Raw genomic sequence first — 8,907 nt, forward strand, 5'->3', positions numbered from 1 at the left:
ACAAAAATAAGTAAAAAAAATTAAAGTAATCAAATAAATAAAATAAAATAAAAAATCTCTAACTCAAGCATTTCGAAGGTCAATGCTCTTCTTGTCACGCTCTACATGAGCACTCTAGTAGTGCTTCAAGTGTTGTCCATTTACCTTGAAAGTAATACCCGTTTTCACGTCTTTGATATCAATAGCTCCGTGTAAAAGTACCTGAACTACTTTAAAAGCACCTGACCAGCGAGATTTCAATTTACCAGAGAACAATTTGATTATAAACAGTAATACCTATTGTCTTGGTTTAAATTACCTTGGCATAATTCTATTATCAAGCCATCACTTGGTCCTTTCCTTGTATAGTCTAGCATTTTCATACTCTTGCACCCGAAACTCTTCCATTTCATTTAACTTGAACAATCTTTTATTGCCAGCAGCAACCCCGTCCATGTTTAGTCTCTTGATAGCCCAAAATGCTTTGTGCTCAAGCCCAACAGGTAAATGACATGGCTTTCCATAAACATAGTCCGATAGGCTTACAAAGCTTTATCCAGTTTGGTGGACCAATCTTTACGAGATGGATTCACCAGTTTTTCCAAAATCTGTTTAATTTCTCTATTTGAAATCTCAGCTTGTCCATTCGTCTAAGGATTACATGCCGTAGCAATCTTATGATTCACCTCATACCTGCGCAAGGCATTGGCCACCAATTTGCAATCAAAATGGGATCCTTCATCATTGATAATGGCTCTAGGTGTACCAAATCTTGTAAAGATGTTCTTATGTAGGAACTACAATACTGACTTAGTGTCATTAGTGGCTATGGCTACCACTTCTACCCATTTAGAAACATAATCTACTGCCAAAGGTATGTACAATTTGCCTATTGGTGATAGGAATGGACCCATAAAGTCTATTCCCCATACATTAAATAACTCCACCTTTAGTATACTTTGTAGTGGCATTTCATGTCTCCCAAATAGATTCCCCGCTCTCTGAAATTGGTCAAAAGATTCGAAATATTCATGAGCATCTTTGAACAAACTTGGCCAATTGAATCCCGATTGAAGCACTTTAGTAGCAGTTCTCATTCCTCCAAAATCCCCTCCATAAGGAGCTGAATGACAATGCTCCAAAATACCGTGTATTTCATTGTCAAGGATACACTTCTGAATGATTTGATTCACATAATATTTAAATAAGAAAGGTTCACCCCAATAATAGTGCTTAGTATCATGAAGAAATTTCCGCCTTTTATGGGTGTTTAAATCAGGTGGCATCACAGCACTCACCAAGAAATTCATTGTATTAGCATACCAGGGTAATGCCTTGGCAAATAGCAGTTGTTCATCTAAAAAATCTTCTTTAATAAAGTTATCATTGCCATTTACATTACCCGATTCTAAACTTGACACATGATCAATCACTTGGTTTTCAGTCCCCTTTTGATCTCGAATTTTCAAATCAAACTCTTGTAGTAACATTACCCACCCAATCAACCTCGGCTTGGCATCTTTCTTACGCACCAAGTACTTAATAGTCGAGTGATCTGTGTAAACTGTGACCTTCGTACCCACTAGATAAGGACGGAATTTGTCGAACGCGAACACCACAGCTAACAGCTCTTTTCCATGGTGGTATAATTATGTTATGCATTCGTCAAAGTTTTTCTAGCATAATATATTGCACGCAATATTTTGTCTCTCCTTTGCCCCAATACTACTCCAATGGTATAATCGCTAGCATCGCACATGAGTTCAAACAACAAGGTTCATTCTAGAGCTACTATAATTTATGCTACTACCAGTCTTTTCTTTAATTCCTCAAAAGCACATAGACAGTGTTCATCAAAATCAAAGGATCTATTTTGTTTCAACAATGCGTACAAGGGTTTACATATCTTCGAGAAATCCTTAATGAATCTTCTATAAAATCCTGCATGACCTAGAAAACTTCTAACACCCTTGACATTGGTGGGAGGTGGAAATTTCTCTATTACTTCAATCTTTGCTCTATCTACTTCAATTCTTCACTATGATATTCTATGCACTAAGACAATTCCTTCACGAACCATTAAATGGCATTTTTCCTAATTCAAAACAAGATTTGTTTCTTCACAACGACATAGAACCAATTCTAAAATATTCAAACAATCTTCAAAGTCGTTTCCAAATATAGAGAAGTCATCCATGAAAACTTCAAGGAATCTCCCCACCATATTTGAGAATATGGCCATCATACAATGCTAAACAATTGATGTAGCATTACATAATCCAAACGCAATTCGTCTAAACGTAAAAGTACCATATGGACACATAATAGTTGTCTTTTCTTGGTCATTGGGAGCAATGGCAATCTGATTATACCCTGAACCTATCCAACATCTGATCAATAAATGACAAGGGAAAATATTCCTTCCCAGTTGCCTTGTTAAGCTTTTGATAATCCATGCACACTCTTCATCCTATAATCATGTGAGTTACTATGAGCTCATTATTGACATTGCTACCACTGTGACACCTCCTTTCTTGGGGACATACTGTACAGGGCTTACCCACGAGCTATCTAAAATTAGGTAAATAATGTCAGCGTCAAGCCACTTGATAATCTCTTTGTTGACAACTTTTTTCATTATTGGATTCAATCTTTTTTGTTGCTCAATAGACTTGTTGTAACAATCCTCTAATAAGATTTTATTCATGCAAACGCAAGACTGATGCCTTTTCTATTTGCAAGGGTCCATCCTAATACCTTCTTAAATCGTCACAGGACTTCCAACAGCTTGACCTCTTGTTCGAATGCCAATTCCACAAAAATCACCACTAGCAAGGTACTATTATCTCCCAAGTATTCATATTTTAAATGCTACAACAAATGTGTCAACTCCAATGTAGGAGGTTCCTCTATAGAAGGTTTAGGAGGCTTGAATGAATGACTTGATAAATCCAGAGAGTTAAAATTTTCCCCTAGTCTCTCGAATATCTATTTGGCTTCCATGAATTCATCGAGTTCTTCGAAACGTACTTCATTAATCCTTTCTAATGAGTCTTCGTTATTATCAGAATCCTTATGGAAAATATGTTAAATTCTTCCTCTACTGTTGTTTCTATCAAGCCAATGGTATGGCATTCTTCACGTTCATCTACACATTTCAGAGCATCAAAAACATTAAAAGTAACCTATTGATCATTTACCCTTATGGTTAGTTCACCTTCCTGTACGTCAATTAGAGTTCTGGCTATAGCAAGAAAAGGTCTTCCAAGATTAATTGGCACATTCTGATTAGCTTCAAATTCTAAAATAAGGAAATCAATAGGAAAGATAAATTTATCCACTCTTACCAGTACGTTCTCAATTTTACTAGGGGCAAATCTACAAAGGTTTAATAAGTGGAGGGGTTTGAATGCAATTTCAAGGAAGCTTCAAGGGTTGTTTTGCAAGCCAAATAATCAGCTAAATAAGTTGATTGAGCCAGCATATGGGAAGGTTTTGGCCACCCCAATTGTTCAATTAGATTAGTCTCTCGATTTAGCACAATTGGGCCTCTTTTCATAATTAATTAATAATAATTATTTAATCCAAAATAAATTTGATTAAAATGAAAATTAATTATATTATCAATTAATATTCATAATTCGGATCATTTTAGGCTAAAAAATTAATTTGCCTCGATGCTTCAAAATCGCTTCTCGATTTTGTCCTTCTAGTAATGTCTGCCGAACCATTTTTCGCCCTTTGTGCGAATCTGTTAAAAAGTTATCAAAATTTATTATAAAATTAATTAAAAGTCAACATGTTAATAATTTAAGTACAATTTAATTATTTTATAATTATTATATATTTTTCGACAAGAATTAATACGAAATTACATGAATTTGAGTTTAAAAAGGTATGAAAAAGGGTGTATATTTTCGTGTTTCCACAACCCCAAACTTAATTCATTGCTCGTCTTGAGTAATGCACAAATTGAAAAGAATTTCCCAGAAACACCTTTGAAAAATTCCTTCAGAAAAACATTCTTCCCAAAATTATGAATTTAGTATACTTATGTTCAAGAACAAGAAATTTGATATTTATACTACTTAAGTATACATATCATTCAAATTAATCTCAATTGTTATTATGATAGAAAAAATAGACTAAATCCTTTCTCAATAAAGACATGTTAAATCTCTACCAATTCAATTTTATTCCTTTATTTAAGATTAAGTTGCAATCATTAAGTTTAATTTATGCATTCATATATTGAACATAGCAATTTCTCTCCACTAATGTAGGTAGCACAGAAACTTGAATCAATAGGTCTTTTAAATAGGTTGTAACGTGGCTAAGCTAGGGGTAGGTAAAAGATAGATAAATGTAGGTTAAAAACCCTAGACTCAGCTTGAATTGGACCTTCGAAATAATTACCTTCAATACACCAACTTATTTTGCTTTCACATGCTCTTTTGTACATCTATTTCTTTTGAGTACATATGCTCTCTTTTTTTTCTTTTCTTTTCACGAGCATTTTGCTGTATGTACTAAAAAAAAGTTTTGATCATTTAATACTTCATTTCAACTCCCCCAAACTTATTTTAAAAGAATATTTTGAATAGTACTGAGTCTAGTGTTTGGGACAATTTAAAGATAATTCAGAGAAAAGTGATGGCTAAATATTGCAAAGGATAAAAATTTATTAGGTTTAGCTTAAAAGGCCATATTGTCTCAAAGTTGGGTTTCAAAGGATAAAAATTTATTAAGTTTAGCTTAAAAGGCTCAAACAGTCCAAAGAAAAGTTGCCTAAGTCATTTTCAACATTCCATGATTCCTAGAATTTCACCTCGAGAAATTACTAAGTCAATTCTAGAGACTTAACCTTTTATGCATGCCTAACTTTCATAAGGAACTAAAATTTTATGGTATGATTTACATACTTCATTAAGAGTAGATTTATGTCATAATTCAGCTAACATAAAAATTATTTAAATAATAAAACTTTATTCATACTGAAGTTTAGCATACTTAATAAAATTTCAAGAACAAAATATAACCTAACCATAATTAAAAGAAAATTTTATTTTAAGGAAATAATTTCAATTCTTGGATTGCCTCAACTTAAGATGGACAATGTCCTTGTTGTTAGAAGTGAATAGATACTATACACCAGGTAGGACTTTAGAAAATAGGAGGTGAGTCAATTTGACTGCTTAAGTACCAAGCTCTCTCTAGATCCAATGCTAGACATGTATATATATATCTATTGCCACACTTTGTACTTTACAACTTGTTTATTTTTATTTATGATTTCCACCTCTTGTTTTTTGTGAAAAATAAAAATCCTAATAGAATCTAATCCTAAAACATTCAATAGCCTAGGAAATAAAAAAAAAGTAAAGATCCCCCCTTTTTATTTATTTGCAGATCCCTCAAAATCTGACTCCTCTTTTTCCTTCCTCGACATTGGAGTCCATGGTTCGAGTATAAACTTTGGAAATTCAGGAACAAAAACAAACGGGTTATGAAATATATATTTTAAATGCATCTCTGATTGAGTCATCCCGTATTTTTTAGTATCTCCAGTAATCTTGTTGCTGCAATTGCATGTGTTGCGGTGTAACCATTATATCAAACTGTTCACTTCGTGGAATGGTGCTAGATGAATGGAATCTCGATGTTGAACTTAGAAAATCAGTTAAGGATGGTTTCAATTTTGGGCAGGTGGGTGAGTAGTTGAGCGTAAGGTTTAGAGTGGATAGTTTAGGTACAATGGTTAGTGGCTTCAAATAAAGGTTTTTAGAGTGGTGATTTAGAGAGTTAAGGGCTGTCACATTACAGGTTAAGGGAGATGCACTATGTAGCTACTTGGGAGTGGCGGTATAGCAGGGTAAGGGCTATAAGGTTGTTTTCCGGAAAAAGGTTGAATATTTCCTTTCTAGTAGTGTGGCAGCTCCGTTTTGGATCTTAAGCTCATGTACTGAAAGTAAACTAAAAAAAACTCAAAGAAATTAGTGCTTGGGTTAAAAGTTAACCTTTTATTTGAAAAAACAAATACTTAAATTCTTCAGGCTACTTAGAAAAATATTTTTTGAAAAATTACATTAAATTAAATTCCCAAGAAAGACTGGAGGGGTCACAGATGGTCCCAATTAAGTCCCAATCTCCTAGATAGAATTTTAATTAATGTAGTGACCCAAAGAAAATTTTATCTAAGTCTAGCATTTTATTCAAATAAGAAAAAAAACTAAAAATATGAAATAACGATAGAGAAAGTGAAGAGAACTCCCTCTATTTTATTTAGGATCATCATTGACCATGGTAGTGTCAAATGGCCATTTGTCATACCAATCATACCCATCTAGGAAATAATCATATTATTTCCCATCGAATATGTCCAACATCTTATTAGGAAAAGAAAACCCGAAATGATCTTTCTTGGTGGCTTTGTTTAACTTTCTGAAATTCCTACAAATCCTCCAACCTGTGACTCGAAAATCTGCAATAACCCATCCAACACCCTTCTTTTGCTTTTCCAAAACAACAATTGACTCTTCTTATTGATTCTTATTGAACTCATTTGAAATAATGACAGGTAAAGTCGAAGACAGACCCAAATAGTCATATTTCAAATGAGGAGACAAAATCTTCAGTTCCAAATTAGCTGGCTTTTCAATCAATGACTTTGGTTGCGTATATTTCTGAGATGATAACTCTAATGGTTCGAGTGGAACTTCTTGAGTGAATTCCTTCGAATTAGCTTCTAACCAAGCCAAGCATTTCTAATCTTCACCATCACTTGGTGAATCCTCCAGTGGAATATGTTCTAACGGATCATCTGAAGAATTGTGCTACAATTCTGTAGAAGCCAACAGTTCTATATTCAAAATAACATAGCAATCTTCAACTACATTTGGGGATTTAGAAACATCAAAGTCATTAAAATTCACCTCGTCATCAAAAATTTCTTTTAACTAAGTATCCTTTTATTGCTTCCAGAATCACTGAGGATATATCTAGTTTGAACCGAAAAACTCTTCTGTGGAAATATTTTTGCATCCAAAAAAGGTGTTAGATAATTAAAACTAACTGGTTTAGAGTTTACCTCATCACGGATCATGTGATCTGATTTCTATGAAATAGGAGTTTCAACATTTAGTTGAAATTCCTCTTTGTCTTAAGCTACAATAGGCTCATCTTTGAAATTCCTCTTTGTCTTGAGCTACAATAGGTTCATCTTGAACCTCAACCACCTTGGGCTCCAATGTCTTTCCACTTCAATAACTGACTACTTTGCAATGTTCTTTGCCCAAAATTCTTGGATCTTTAAAATACCTTAGGGGTTGCTTTTGAGCTCATGGGCTAGCTGTCCCACTTTGTTTCCTAAATTCTTCAATGTTGCTACATGGCTTTGGATTAGTTCATCATTCTTCACTATGTACACCTTCAGAAAATTCTCAAGATTACTTGAAGATTTAGTTTGTGGGGATTGTTGCACTTGTTGAGAATATTCTGGCAAATAATTTGGTTGAAATGGCATAGAAGAGTTGCTATGGTCCGTCCATTGGTTACTCCATGGAGAAATTGGATGATTTTTCCATAAAGATTTGTAAGAACTTGATTACGGGTCATTCCAATTCTTATTTCCCATGTAATATTTTGACTATTGATTCGATGGGCAATTTTCAAAGAAATGCCCATCTCCATAGTATTCACAAGAAATATTCTTGAATTAGTTCGGTTGCTGACCTGTCAGGCTACCATTGAAACCATTAATAGCTATGTTCTTAAGCATAGAAGACATAGAGAATACCTAGGCTGCCAAAGAAGCAAGTGTGTCCGCTTCATGTACTCTAGCTACTCGTCTTTCTGGGGTTGCTCGGTTGGTTGTCCACGGATAGTTATTGCTAGAAATTCTTTCAATAATCTCGTACTCATATTATAAGACTTAGAAAGAAGGGCTCCATTTGCCAAAGCATCCACCATCATTTTAGTATGAATATTGAGACCAATATAGAAGTCTCCATTTGAACGTAGGAAGGAATACCGTGATGAGGGATTTTCATAATAACTCATTGAACCACTCTCATGCCTTATATAAAGATTCTTTATCAAGTTGTTGAAGTGAAGTGATTTCATTTCGAATCTTGGCGGTCAAAGATGGAGGAAATATTTCATTAAGAAACGTTCAACCACCTCTTTCCATGTAGTCATGGAACCAGATGGTAAAGAGTTCAACCACGTTCGTTCTCTCTCTCTTAAGGAGTATGGAAATAACTTCAGTCTCAAGGCATCCTCGGTCATCCCGACTAGTTTAAATGAGTCACTCACTTCCATGAATAGCCAAAGATGAATATATGGATTTCCAATAGGAATCCCACTATATTGACCCATATTTTGCAACATTTGAAACATGATCGGCTTCAACTCGAATTGTTGTGCCTCAATTTCAGGTCTCCCACTAAATTGACCCATAGTTTCTGACATTGGCAATAATGATCGGATTATGAGTATTGTAAGCGAATGTTCCTCCTGGATTTTGGTTTTGATTTTTGAAATTCATCTTTTCGGTCCTTTTTTGGTTTGTTTGTTTTCTCCTTTGTCTGAAAGTCCTTTCAATTTCAGGGTCTACGGGGAGTAAGTAAAAAATTTGACAAGTAACAGAAAATTAACAATTTAACAGAAAAAAATAGACCAAAATGGAAAATTAACAATTTCACAAATAATATCTTTTAAAACAGTCCCTGGAAACAGCGCCAAAAACTTGGAACAATAGAAATGTGCAAGTGTACACAATCACAACAAGTATTAAAGTGACAAGTAAATGTCGAGTTATCGTACCCACAAGGACTGTGAAAAAGAATTATTTATGAATGCAATTAAAACACTTTGGTGAACAAAAATATTTTAATTTTGAGGAAGTGAGTCAAAACTAAAATTTAACTA

At 34.0% G+C, this 8,907-nt stretch overlaps 1 non-coding gene across 1 annotated transcript; it reads left to right on the top strand.

Annotated features, from left to right (window-relative positions):
- The first annotated feature begins 8,004 nt into the window (after positions 1–8,004).
- LOC121214231 (small nucleolar RNA R71) lies at positions 8,005–8,109 on the top strand. The gene has a single exon (XR_005909817.1). It is a non-coding gene; the product is annotated as a small nucleolar RNA R71 (small nucleolar RNA).
- Positions 8,110–8,907: the final 798 nt, after the last annotated feature.

This window comes from Gossypium hirsutum, chromosome D01 (genome assembly GCF_007990345.1).
Source record: "Gossypium hirsutum isolate 1008001.06 chromosome D01, Gossypium_hirsutum_v2.1, whole genome shotgun sequence".
Taxonomy (NCBI): domain Eukaryota; kingdom Viridiplantae; phylum Streptophyta; class Magnoliopsida; order Malvales; family Malvaceae; genus Gossypium; species Gossypium hirsutum.